Below are 12,943 nucleotides of genomic sequence, written 5' to 3' on the forward strand. Positions count from 1 at the left end.
TAGAAACAGGCGTCACACGATTGGGCGCACATGTCACATGAAGTGGCCAATCAGAGAGCGTCTCCGCAAAATGCGGCTACGGAAAAAAAAGTATGCCTCACTACTGAACAAGAAAGGAGGAAACTGGTATCCATCTTCATGTCTGACTCTGTAGAAGACGGTAAGCACATTTCCCATAATGTTAGCGTGCCCCTTTGAGGTGGGTGGACCGTACCCTCTGTAGGTGGTACATAACACTGTCACTATTGGCTCTATTGCAGACCATCTTGTACGGTCTTCTTCAACAGTGACCCGCACTGAACGCACACAGAGGGAATCGGTATCCATCTTCTTGTCCGACTCTGGAGAAGATGGTAAGCGCACTTCCCATAACGTTGGCGTGTTCCTTTTAACATATTTATTATTATTATTATCATTATTATTATTTAATCTTTATTTAACCGGGTTGGTCCCATTGAGATTAACATGTCTTTTTCAAGACAGACCTGGCCAACATTAAAATTGTAATTGTCAAGGTGTCCCTTTCAGATCAAGGTGAAGATCAAACCCATTCTAATAAACAAGGCTCTTGGATTCACTGAATGCAACGTCCGTGACGATCGATATAACATCCACACTTCATCAGGACTGATTGTGACGTCTGAAATATACTGTACGGAAGCGTATTGCAACCGCACCAGAAACAGAAAAAAAAGATCAGTAGGCCTATCACGTTATAACGTGAAACGTTTATTGTTATAACGAGATGTTTTTCACGTTATAACAATATATTTTCACGGTATTACGACACAAACTTATCACCTTATAATAATATGATAACTTAAATGTTTATTGTTATAACATAAATGTTTCGCGTTATAACATGATAAGTTTGTATGTCGTAATAACGTGAAAATATATCGTTATAACAATAAACGCTTCACGTTATAAACGTGATACTGATAATTTTTTTTCAGTTTCTGGTGTGGCAGCAATACGCTTCCTTAATTATGAGCTGTTCTCTTCTACAGAGGAATACTACACCAATTATAGAGAAATCGTCAAGTGATTGTGAATTGTGTTAATTATGCAATATCGTTTTTTTATGTCTTATAAAAGATTTTCTTTGAATGATTATTTGAATCATATTTATGCTTTAGTAGAGTATTTTTTTATCGAGGATGCTTCGTTATTAAATTACTTTTACAAAAAGAAAAGACTAAAGTAAATGTTGATAAAATGTACAAATAATATCATAGCCAGTAAGAAACCTTCTACCTCACATTTGCAGTAGGCTACACACACACATACACACACACACACATTGTAACCAAAGAGTGTTTTGAAGAGGCAGGGGTCTTATGAGAAGGGGGTGTTATTATGTGAAGGAGGTAATGATCCAGCCAATGTCATAGCAACCACCAGGAATGATGTTTATCTTAAAGGAACACGCCAACTTTCTGGGAAATTAGCTTATTTGCCATCTACCCTGGAGTTAGACAAGCATACCCTTTTCTTCTCTGTGCATGCATTATTAGGCTTAGGGAACAGCCGCACCGTTAGCCTAGCTTAGCGTCATTCACTGGAAGTAGGTGTGCCAGTGTAGCCTAGTTCCCAACAGTCACGAAATACACTCCAAATACAACTCGAAAACCTTCCTGTAAACATGTTGTGGACCTGTGTATTTACCATGTGGAGAAATAAAAAATATAAAAATTTGACATTTTCGTTTTCTAAGCAGATACAGTATAATACTCGGAATTTTTTTTGCCAAACCACTGCTGCCTGGGTGCAGTGATTTCATCACCTCAAAAGCCTTTGGGGGTGACTGTTGGGAACTAGGCTACACTGGCACACCTACTTCCAGTGAATGACGCTAAGCTAGGCTAACGGTGCGGCTGTTCCCTAAGCCTAATGCATGCACAGAGAAGAAAAGGGTATCTGTTTGTCTAACTCCAGGGTAGATGGCAAATAAGCTAAGTTCCCAAAAAGTTGGCGTGTTCCTTTAATGTGGAAGCAAAGGCGTACATTTGGTTTCAACATTAGGGTGGTACACTTTAAGCAGGGGGTGTTGGGATCCTCCCCCAGGACATTTAGAGTGTCAAACACTTCACTTCCTGCATTTTGGTGTACTTTTCTGCACCAATTTGTGCCCTTTCTGCATCAATCTATGGTGGAAATGTCTTTATTTATGTAAAGGAAAAGACAACATTCAGATATAATGCAGTAAGGCTCTCAGGCATTATGTATTGCTTTCAAATATGTATTCTCCTGTATTGTTGCTGCACATTCAAAACACATCGCACGTGCACAGTAAATTTCGCAGAGTACATTTTACTCAAACTGAGTAAAAATGTGAGTAAAATGAGTAAAATGTACTCAGTTTCAGTAAAATTTGCTCTGCTAAATTGACTGTGTGTTTTTTCTTTGTTTGTTTTTTCAGAATCACCATCAAAATCACAAGAAATCACATATTCTGAGCTTTATCCTTTGAGGGGGACAAATGTACCCCTTCTCCTACACAGACACACACACGGTATACACATAATGTGTAGAGTGTTCTCAGACGTGCCGTACTGTATTCAGGGAAAATGACCCTAATATCTTACCATCTCCGTCCGCGTTGGACAGCTGACCCCCGCTGCCGGAGGCCGAACCCAAAACGCCGGGTTCCCAAAACATGGGAGCAATAACGGCACGTCAACCTAAACGTGTGGAGCAGCCCAGATACAGATCTAAAAAACATCGGGTCCGACTCCTATAATGTCATAACGTCCGCTCCCATATGGAGGGGATGTAGCCCCCCCCCCCCACGGCCCGGGGGTAAAGGGCGGGGGGAGTACGGGCGGGAGACAGATGGGGGAGGTCTGGGTTGTTTTGGTCGCCTGCGATTGGCTGTTTCCCCCCTCCCGGTGTTGTAGCCACTGAAAAAAAAAAAAAAAGGGAAGAAATAGAGCTGCTGACAGACAACCCCCTCTAAGGGATCTGACACACATGGTGAGGGAGGGTGGGTGTGTGTGTGTGTGTGTGTGTTTTCATGTGTGTCTATGTGTATGGGTACATGCACAAGCATGTGGTGGGAGTAGAATATCTGTGCGTGTGCGTTCTCATATGTATGTGTGTGTGCGTGCGTGTGTGTTTTCTTGTGTGTCCATACCAGTACATGCACAAGCATGTAGTGGGGGCAGAATATCTGTCCATGTGTGTGCGTTCTCGTGTGTGTGTCCCCATGTGTGTGCGTTCTCGTGTGTGTGTGTCCGTGCGTGTGTGTGCATGCGTGTGCGTTCTTGTGTGTGTGCATGTGCGTTCTCATGTGTGCGTGTGCGTTCCCGGTGTGTGTGTGTGTGTGTGTGTGTGTGTGTGTGTGTGTGTGTGTGTGTGTGTGTGTGTGTGTGTGTGTGTTAAAGCGAGGCACCTGCTCCAGGAAGCACCTGTCGCCAGCTGTCTCCTCTGTGTTGCCTCTGACGACAGTGGGTTTGATCAAAACGCTCCCCGAACACAGACTTACACACACACTAACAGACAGCTTAAGCTCGACGTGCCGAGCAGGAAGGAACATTCTGGGAGCTTTACATCCCCGTTAAACAGAGGACAGACTGTGTACTGTGTGCTCTGCTGTGTATGGCAGGGTTTTCCCTCTGTGTGTGTGTGTGTGTGTGTGTGTGTGTGTGTGTGTGTGCGCGTGTGTGTGTGTGTGTGTGTGTGTGTGTGTGTGTGTGTGTGTGTGTGTGTGTGTGTGTGTGTGTGTGTGTGTGTGTGTGTGTGTGTGTGTGTGTGTGTGTGTGTGTGTGTGTGTGTGTGTGTGTGTGTGTGTGTGTGTGTGTGTGTGTGTGTGTGTGTGTGTGTGTGTGTGTGTGTGTGTGTGTGTGTGTGTGTGTGTGTGTGTGTGTGTGTGTGTGTGTGTGTTTGGATGTTTACAGGCAGCAGGAGGGGGTTTTACGAGCAGTGACTCCACCACAGTCCAGCCAAAGTTTAATTAGACCTCCTGCAAACACTCTCTCTCCTTTATGCTCTCTCTCTCTTATCCTCTCTCTCTCTCTTCCCTTCATCTCTCTCCTTTATGCTCTCTCTCTCTTATCCTCTCTCTCTCTTCCCTTACTCTCTCCTTTATGCTCTCTCTTATCATCTCTCTCTTCCCTTAGTATCTCTCCCTTATGCTCTCTCCTTTCCCCATCTATCTCCCTTATGCTCTCTCTCTCTCTCCTTTATGCTCTCTCTTCCCTTAGTCTCTCTCCCTTATGCTCTCTCCTTTCCCCATCTATCTCCCTTATGCTCTCTCTCTCCTTTATGCTCTATCTCCCCTCTTTTCTCCCTCTCCCTTATGCTTTCCCTCCCCTCTCTTTTCCCTCTGCCTTTCTCTCTCCCCCTCTTGCTCTCTCCTTTCTCTCTGCCTCTCTCCCCTTCTCAACTTGCACTCAATTCTCTCCTTATACTGTCTGTCTGCTCATCTCTCTCTCCTTATACTGTCTGTCTGCTCATCTCTCTCCTTATACTGTCTGTCTGCTCATCTCTCTCTCCTTATACTGTCTGTCTGCTCATCTCTCTCCTTATACTGTCTGTCTGCTCATCTCTCTCCTTATACTGTCTGTCTGCTCATCTCTCTCCTTATACTGTCTGTCTGCTCACCTGTCTCCTTATACTGTCTGTCTGCTCATCTCTCTCTCCTTATACTGTCTGTCTGCTCACCTGTCTCTCCTTATACTGTCTGTCTGCTCACCTGTCTCCTTATACTGTCTGTCTGCTCACCTGTCTCTCCTTATACTGTCTGTCTGCTCATCTGTCTCTCCTTATACTGTCTGTCTGCTCACCTGTCTCCTTATACTGTCTGTCTGCTCATCTGTCTCTCCTTATACTGTCTGTCTGCTCACCTGTCTCCTTATACTGTGTATTTTTGAATTAGGGGTAGGTTGCTCTATAAGCCTTCGGCTTCAAACCTATCCTTTTCGTTTGTTTATTTGTGAAAATTTCCGAAAAATTATTTGTTTGTTTATTTATTTGTAAACATTCGAAATAAAATAATTCATTCATTCATTCATTCATACTGTCTGTCTGCTCATCTGTCTCTCCTTATACTGTCTGTCTGCTCATCTCTCTCCTTATACTGTCTGTCTGCTCACCTGTCTCCTTATACTGTCTGTCTGCTCATCTGTCTCTCCTTATACTGTCTGTCTGCTCACCTGTCTCTCCTTATACTGTCTGTCTGCTCATCTGTCTCCTTATACTGTCTGTCTGCTCATCTCTCTCTCCTTATACTGTCTGTCTGCTCATCTCTCTCCTTATACTGTCTGTCTGCTCATCTCTCTCCTTATACTGTCTGTCTGCTCATCTCTCTCCTTATACTGTCTGTCTGCTCATCTGTCTCTCCTTATACTGTCTGTCTGCTCATCTCTCTCCTTATACTGTGTCTGCTCATCTCTCTCTCCTTATACTGTCTGTCTGCTCATCTCTCTCTCCTTATACTGTCTGTCTGCTCATCTCTCTCCTTATACTGTCTGTCTGCTCATCTCTCTCCTTATACTGTATGTCTGCTCATCTCTCTCCTTATACTGTCTGTCTGCTCATCTCTCTCCTTATACTGTCTGTCTGCTCATCTCTCTCCTTATACTGTATGTCTGCTCACCTGTCTCCTTATACTGTATGTCTGCTCATCTCTCTCCTTATACTGTCTGTCTGCTCATCTCTCTCTTTATACTGTATGTCTGCTCATCTCTCTCCTTATACTGTCTGTCTGCTCATCTCTCTCCTTATACTGTCTGTCTGCTCATCTCTCTCCTTATACTGTATGTCTGCTCATCTCTCTCCTTATACTGTCTGTCTGCTCATCTCTCTCCTTATACTGTCTGTCTGCTCATCTGTCTCTCCGTATACTGTCTGTCTGCTCATCTGTCTCTCCTTATACTGTCTGTCTGCTCATCTCTCTCTCCTTATACTGTCTGTCTGCTCATCTGTCTCCTTATACTGTCTGTCTGCTCATCTGTCTCTCCTTATACTGTCTGTCTGCTCACCTGTCTCCTTATACTGTGTATTTTTGAATTAGGGGTAGGTTGCTCTATAAGCCTTCGGCTTCAAACCTATCCTTTTCGTTTGTTTATTTGTGAAAATTTCAGATTTTCTTTTTTTTTGTTTATTTATTTGTAAACATTCGAAATAAAATAATTAATTCATTCATTCATACTGTCTGTCTGCTCATCTGTCTCTCCTTATACTGTCTGTCTGCTCATCTCTCTCCTTATACTGTCTGTCTGCTCACCTGTCTCCTTATACTGTCTGTCTGCTCACCTGTCTCTCCTTATACTGTCTGGCTTCTCACCTGTCTCCTTATACTGTCTGTCTGCTCACCTGTCTCCTTATACTGTCTGTCTGCTCACCTGTCTCTCCTTATACTGTCTGTCTGCTCATCTGTCTCTCCTTATACTGTCTGTCTGCTCACCTCTCTCCTTATACTGTCTGTCTGCTCACCTGTCTCCTTATACTGTCTGTCTGCCCATCTGTCTCTCCTTATACTGTCTGTCTGCTCACCTGTCTCCTTATACTGTCTGTCTGCTCACCTGTCTCCTTATACTGTCTGTCTGCTCATCTGTCTCTCCTTATACTGTGTCTGCTCACCTCTCTCCTTATACTGTCTGTCTGCTCACCTGTCTCCTTATACTGTCTGTCTGCCCATCTGTCTCTCCTTATACTGTCTGTCTGCTCACCTGTCTCCTTATACTGTCTGTCTGCTCACCTGTCTCCTTATACTGTGTATTTTTGAATTAGGGGTAGGTTGCTCTATAAGCCTTCGGCTTCAAACCTATCCTTTTCGTTTGTTTATTTGTGAAAATTTAAGATTTTTTTTGTTTTGTTTGTTTATTTATTTGTAAACATTCGAAATAAAATAATTAATTCATTCATTCATACTGTCTGTCTGCTCATCTGTCTCTCCTTATACTGTCTGCTCATCTCTCTCCTTATACTGTCTGTCTGCTCACCTGTCTCCTTATACTGTATGTCTGCTCATCTCTCTCTCCTTATACTGTCTGTCTGCTCATCTGTCTCTCCTTATACTGTCTGTCTGCTCACCTGTCTCTCCTTATACTGTCTGTCTGCTCATCTGTCTCTCCTTATACTGTCTGTCTGCTCATCTCTCTCCTTATACTGTCTGTCTGCTCACCTGTCTCCGTATACTGTCTGTCTGCTCACCTGTCTCCTTATACTGTCTGTCTGCTCATCTCTCTCTCCTTATACTGTCTGTCTGCTCATCTCTCTCCTTATACTGTCTGTCTGCTCATCTCTCTCCTTATACTGTCTGTCTGCTCACCTGTCTCTCCTTATACTGTCTGTCTGCTCATCTCTCTCCTTATACTGTCTGTCTGCTCATCTCTCTCCTTATACTGTCTGTCTGCTCATCTGTCTCTCCTTATACTGTCTGTCTGCTCACCTGTCTCTCCTTATACTGTCTGTCTGCTCATCTGTCTCTCCTTATACTGTCTGTCTGCTCATTTGTCTCTCCTTATACTGTCTGTCTGCTCATCTGTCTCCTTATACTGTCTGTCTGCTCATCTCTCTCCTTATACTGTCTGTCTGCTCACCTGTCTCCTTATACTGTCTGTCTGCCCATCTGTCTCTCCTTATACTGTCTGTCTGCTCACCTGTATTTCCTTATACTGTCTGTCTGTCTGTTCGTCTGTCTGTCTTTCTCTCTTTCAGACATAGGCGCGTGCGCGCGCACACACACACACACACACTTCCATTCTGAGAATCCAAGTTCAACAAGCTGCTTCACACCCACACTGTTCTACACACACACACACACACACACACACACACACACACACACACACACGTGCACACACTCACGCACACTCACGCACACTCACATGCAGGGCTTCTGTTAACCTGAGAAGGAGGGGGTCAATCCCTGTGTTGTGCAGCCTGCATGCCTTCCATACAGACATGCCGCCGACACCCGACTCCCAGCCAGATTACAGCTAATCAGGCATAGCAGCCCCACTACACACACACACACACACACACACACACACACACACACACACACACACACACACACACACACACACACACACACACACACACACACACACACACACACACACACACACACACACACACACACATACATACATACATACATACATACATACATACATACATACATACATACATACATACATACATACATACATACATACATACATACATACATACATACATACATACATACATACATACATACATACATACATACATACATACATGCACACATACATACATACACACGCACGCACGCACACACACATACATATTATGCATACACACACACATACATACATACATACATACATACATACATACATACATACATACATACATACATACATACATACATACATACATACATGCACACATACTTACATACATACACACGCACGCACGCACACGCACACACACATACATATTATGCACACACACACACACACACATACATATGCACACACATACATACACACACACACAAACATACATGCACACATACATACTTACATACATACACACACACACGCACGCACATGCACACACACACATACATATTATGCACACACACACATACACACACACACACACACGCACACATACATACATACACACACGCACACACACACACACACACATACATACACACACGCACACACACACACACACACACACATACATACACACGCAGACACACACACACAGAGATCTATATTATCTATATGTGACAAGACCTATAATTCTTAGGGACGTATAAATGTATATAGGTGATTCAAGATTCAAGAGGTTTATTCATCACATACATACACAAGACATAATAGTGAAATGAAGGTGGCCATGCCCGCTTCGATTGTGCAAAAAATACAAATAATAATAGAATAAAATAGAATAGAAATAAAATAGACATGATTGGTGGTGATGCTTTGTCAAATGGTTGATTTTTTATATTTTCAACGTATTCTCGTGCAAACACTTTCATATTGGGTATGTCTTATTGATACATTCAATGTAAGACAAAAAAAACATAGCTGGTTACACTTTACAATGGATTCACTCTCTAGGAGATGAACCTATAGGCTACAGGTTCATACAGTATGTATGTCTGAAGGCAAATTAAAACATGTTTTTAATAACAGAATAGTTATCTTGATATTATCAATAAATCATACAGGAATTGTTAAGTTAGCTGTCATTATAACAGTGTATACAACTCACAATGTGACTGAAAGTGATGCAGCAAGCCATGTATATTGTACACACACACACACACACACACACACACACACACACACATACACACACACGTACACACTCCTGTACTGTGTACAAATAACCCAGTAAAAACTGTGCCTCACTACCCAGCTGATCTGAACTGAACTGATCTGTAGTTATGGTACAAGCTCTTTCTCTCAGGGGCATCAACCACATTTTTGGTCATGCACAGGCTAATACAGGCTAATACAAACAATTGTAACCATTATTTTGTATAATGGTGGTGTTTGTCAAGGACTGATGAAGCAATAAGCACAGTCTCTGGAGCGTAACAGTAAGAAGCATTTTGTATGAAAGTATTCTGTACTTCTGTATGACAACTATTAAAGAAACTTGAAACTTGAAACTTGAATAACAAAAACACATTGGACGTTATTGTGTCCTCTGGAGTTGAATTGTTAATTGAACAAGGCAATATATTAAAAGGCTTTTTAACTTGAGTGCATTTGACCACTTTTTTCTTCTTTTTAGCTAAAGTATTTTCCCGGAACTTTTTAATCAACAGGTTTTTCAATAGAATTTCCACACTTTGTAAAATCATCCCCCACCAACCATATTATTTGACAAAAAACCTTCTTAAAAAATACCATGAAAATTTTTGAGAAAGCTTTCTGCAATGATCTTCATTTCTATATTCAGAAAGATTCAAACTTTTATTTATAGGGATTTTATTTAAAATTCTTTGGTGTGCATGTCGCCTATCGGCTTGAAAGGAACTTGACACCAATTTTGTCTGAGGCTGGCGAGTTTGTCGACTAGATACTTGCCGGTGAACTAAAATTGTATTTGGCCACTGTGACTTTTTCTGACCTGCCAGTGCCAATAATAGCTAGCTTGATTCTGAGTTTCACGTTACTTATACATTTCACCGTCATATTTGCAACAGTGGTTATGTTTCTGTAACGGTTTGAGAGCATTGTACCTTCTTGAAGAGGGTATCTACAAAGCTACTGTTAGTATTAAAACAGGTTAATTATGATAAACTGTTAACCACTGCTGTAAATCCATAAGTGTCTGTGAAGCTGCAGCTTTTCAATCAATATACTTGTTGTTTTTTGTCTTCATAATGTGTATAACCTCTGTCACGTATATATACTTTATCTATATCTACCCTAACCCTAATCTATTCTCTATCCTCAGCTCATATACAGCTACTGTATATACTATATATCTACCCTAACCCTAATCTATTCTCTATCCTCAGCTCATATACAGCTACTGTATATACTATATATCTACCCTAACTCTCTGATCTATTCTATATCCTCAGCTCGTATACAGATATATACTATATCTATATTATCTACCCTAACTCTCTGATCTATTCTATATCCTCAGCTCGTATACAGATATATACTATATCTATATTATCTACCCTAACTCTCTGATCTATTCTATATCCTCAGCTCGTATACAGATATATACTATATCTATATTATCTACCCTAACCCTCTGATCTATTCTATATCCTCAGCTCGTATACAGATATATACTATATCTATATTATCTACCCTAACCCTCTGATCTATTCTATATCCTCAGCTCGTATACAGATATATACTATATCTATATTATCTACCCTAAACCTCTGATCTATTCTCTGTCCTCCGCTCGTATACAGATATATACTATATCTATATTATCTACCCTAACCCTCTGATCTATTCTCTGTCCTCAGCTCGTATACAGATATATACTATATCTATATTATCTACCCTAAACCTCTGATCTATTCTCTGTCCTCCGCTCGTATACAGATATATACTATATCTATATTATCTACCCTAACCCTCTGATCTATTCTCTGTCCTCCGCTCCTCTTGCAGTTGCCCAAAGCCCTAATTCCCCTGTAAAAAAGGTTCCCACCAGCTCCAGGTGCCCAGCAGTTGTCCCCGCGTCCAGTCTTTGGTCACGTATGTCTGCTCCATGTCTCTGCAGATGGGCCCTTCCCTCTCTTTGTAGTCTGCAATGGGAACCTCATTTTGTCTTTGTAGTCCGCAAGCGGAACCTTATTTTGGCAGTCGCCGTGGAAGTGGGGACGGATGATTTACGACACTGGGGTGAGAGGGTGATTCCGCTGTTCTTTTTTATTTTTTTGATGTTTTTTTTAACCAGGTCTGGTCTGGACGTTGTTATAGAATATATACACACACACACACACACACACACGCACGCACGCACGCACGCACGCACGCACGCACGCACGCACGCACACGCACAATCTATAGGGATTGTGGGACTGGGAGTACACTGGGGGTCCAGGATTAGTGATCAAAAGACCACGGGTTGGGTTAAGGGATGTGGGGGGGGGGGGGGGGGGGGGGGGGGGGGGGGGTAACACTAGCCCACCCTGCCCAGGTGCTGTGGTGGTGGTGGGGACAGAAAGGAGACCTCCATCTGTGGGTCCAACATGTGTGTGTGTGTTGCTTTGTAAACGGGTGTACTAGCCACTGGTGTGTGTGTGTTTGTATGTATGTATGTATGTATGTGTGTGTGCAAGTGTGTGTGTGCGTGCACATGCACCCATGCTTGTATGACGTTTATGAGCTGCTATGCGTTGTGGTGAACTCCGTCTAGTTGGATTTGAACCATAACCGATTGGATTTCAGGCTAGGGAGGGTGACCCCTGACCTCTTTTACAACATCTGTGCCCCTGACTATCCCCCACCCCCCCACCCCCAATTTCAACCTCACATTGTTCTCCGCGCCTCCAAGTCCAAGTCCAGCCCGACATCCACGTCCTCATTCACCCGGGTGAATCGCTTTTAAATATCAAACATACGTAGACCATTCGAGTGATTTAACTACAATTCTTGTCCAAATGGTTGATGGTTGACACACACACACACACACACACACACACGAAAAGAAAATACACAAACACACACACACAAAAAGAAAACACACAAACACACACAAGGAAAACACACAAACACACGCACACACAAATAAAACACAAACACACCACACACACAAAGACAACACATTAACACACACACACACACACACACACAAAAAGAAAACACAAGCACACACACACCCACACACACATAATACTGTATTAAATATATAATATCAAACATACGTAGACCATTTGAGTGATTTAACTACGATTCTTGTCCAAATAAGTTCCTTTTGGAGCGGATCCTGTATTATATGGGACTTGTCGCCCTGCATCAAAAGCTCATTAGGAGCGGCAGCTGGCTGGGAGTCGAGAGGTTGTGCGGTTCGGCCGCATTTCGGGGGTCAGCTTTGTGTTTTGAATTCAGCGAAGAGAGGAAATTGCGATGCCCTCGGAGTAGCGGGGCGACGTCCGGGACTCGTCCAGAGGTCTCTGGGTTACCGCGCACGTCCTGTCCCAGAGGTTTATAACGTCTCACACAAAAAGGTCAGATCGGTGACACGCACATCAGAAGCTCAACACGATCAGGAAGTTGGTAGAAGTCCAGAGGTTGAGTTAAGCCACATATAGCTGAAACGTTTTAATCATTTCAATTGATTTAAATTGCCATTTATATTGTTTACACCGTTTACTTTTCTCGTATTTTTATATTCAGAGTTAATTATATTGTTTACACTGTTTATTTCTTTCCTCATATTTGTATATACAGATCAAATTTGATTGCCTTTCTACTATTAGCCTGCCCATACCCGTACCTCT

This window comes from Notolepis coatsorum (assembly GCF_963971535.1).
Source record: "Notolepis coatsorum genome assembly, chromosome: 4".
NCBI lineage: Eukaryota > Metazoa > Chordata > Actinopteri > Aulopiformes > Paralepididae > Notolepis > Notolepis coatsorum.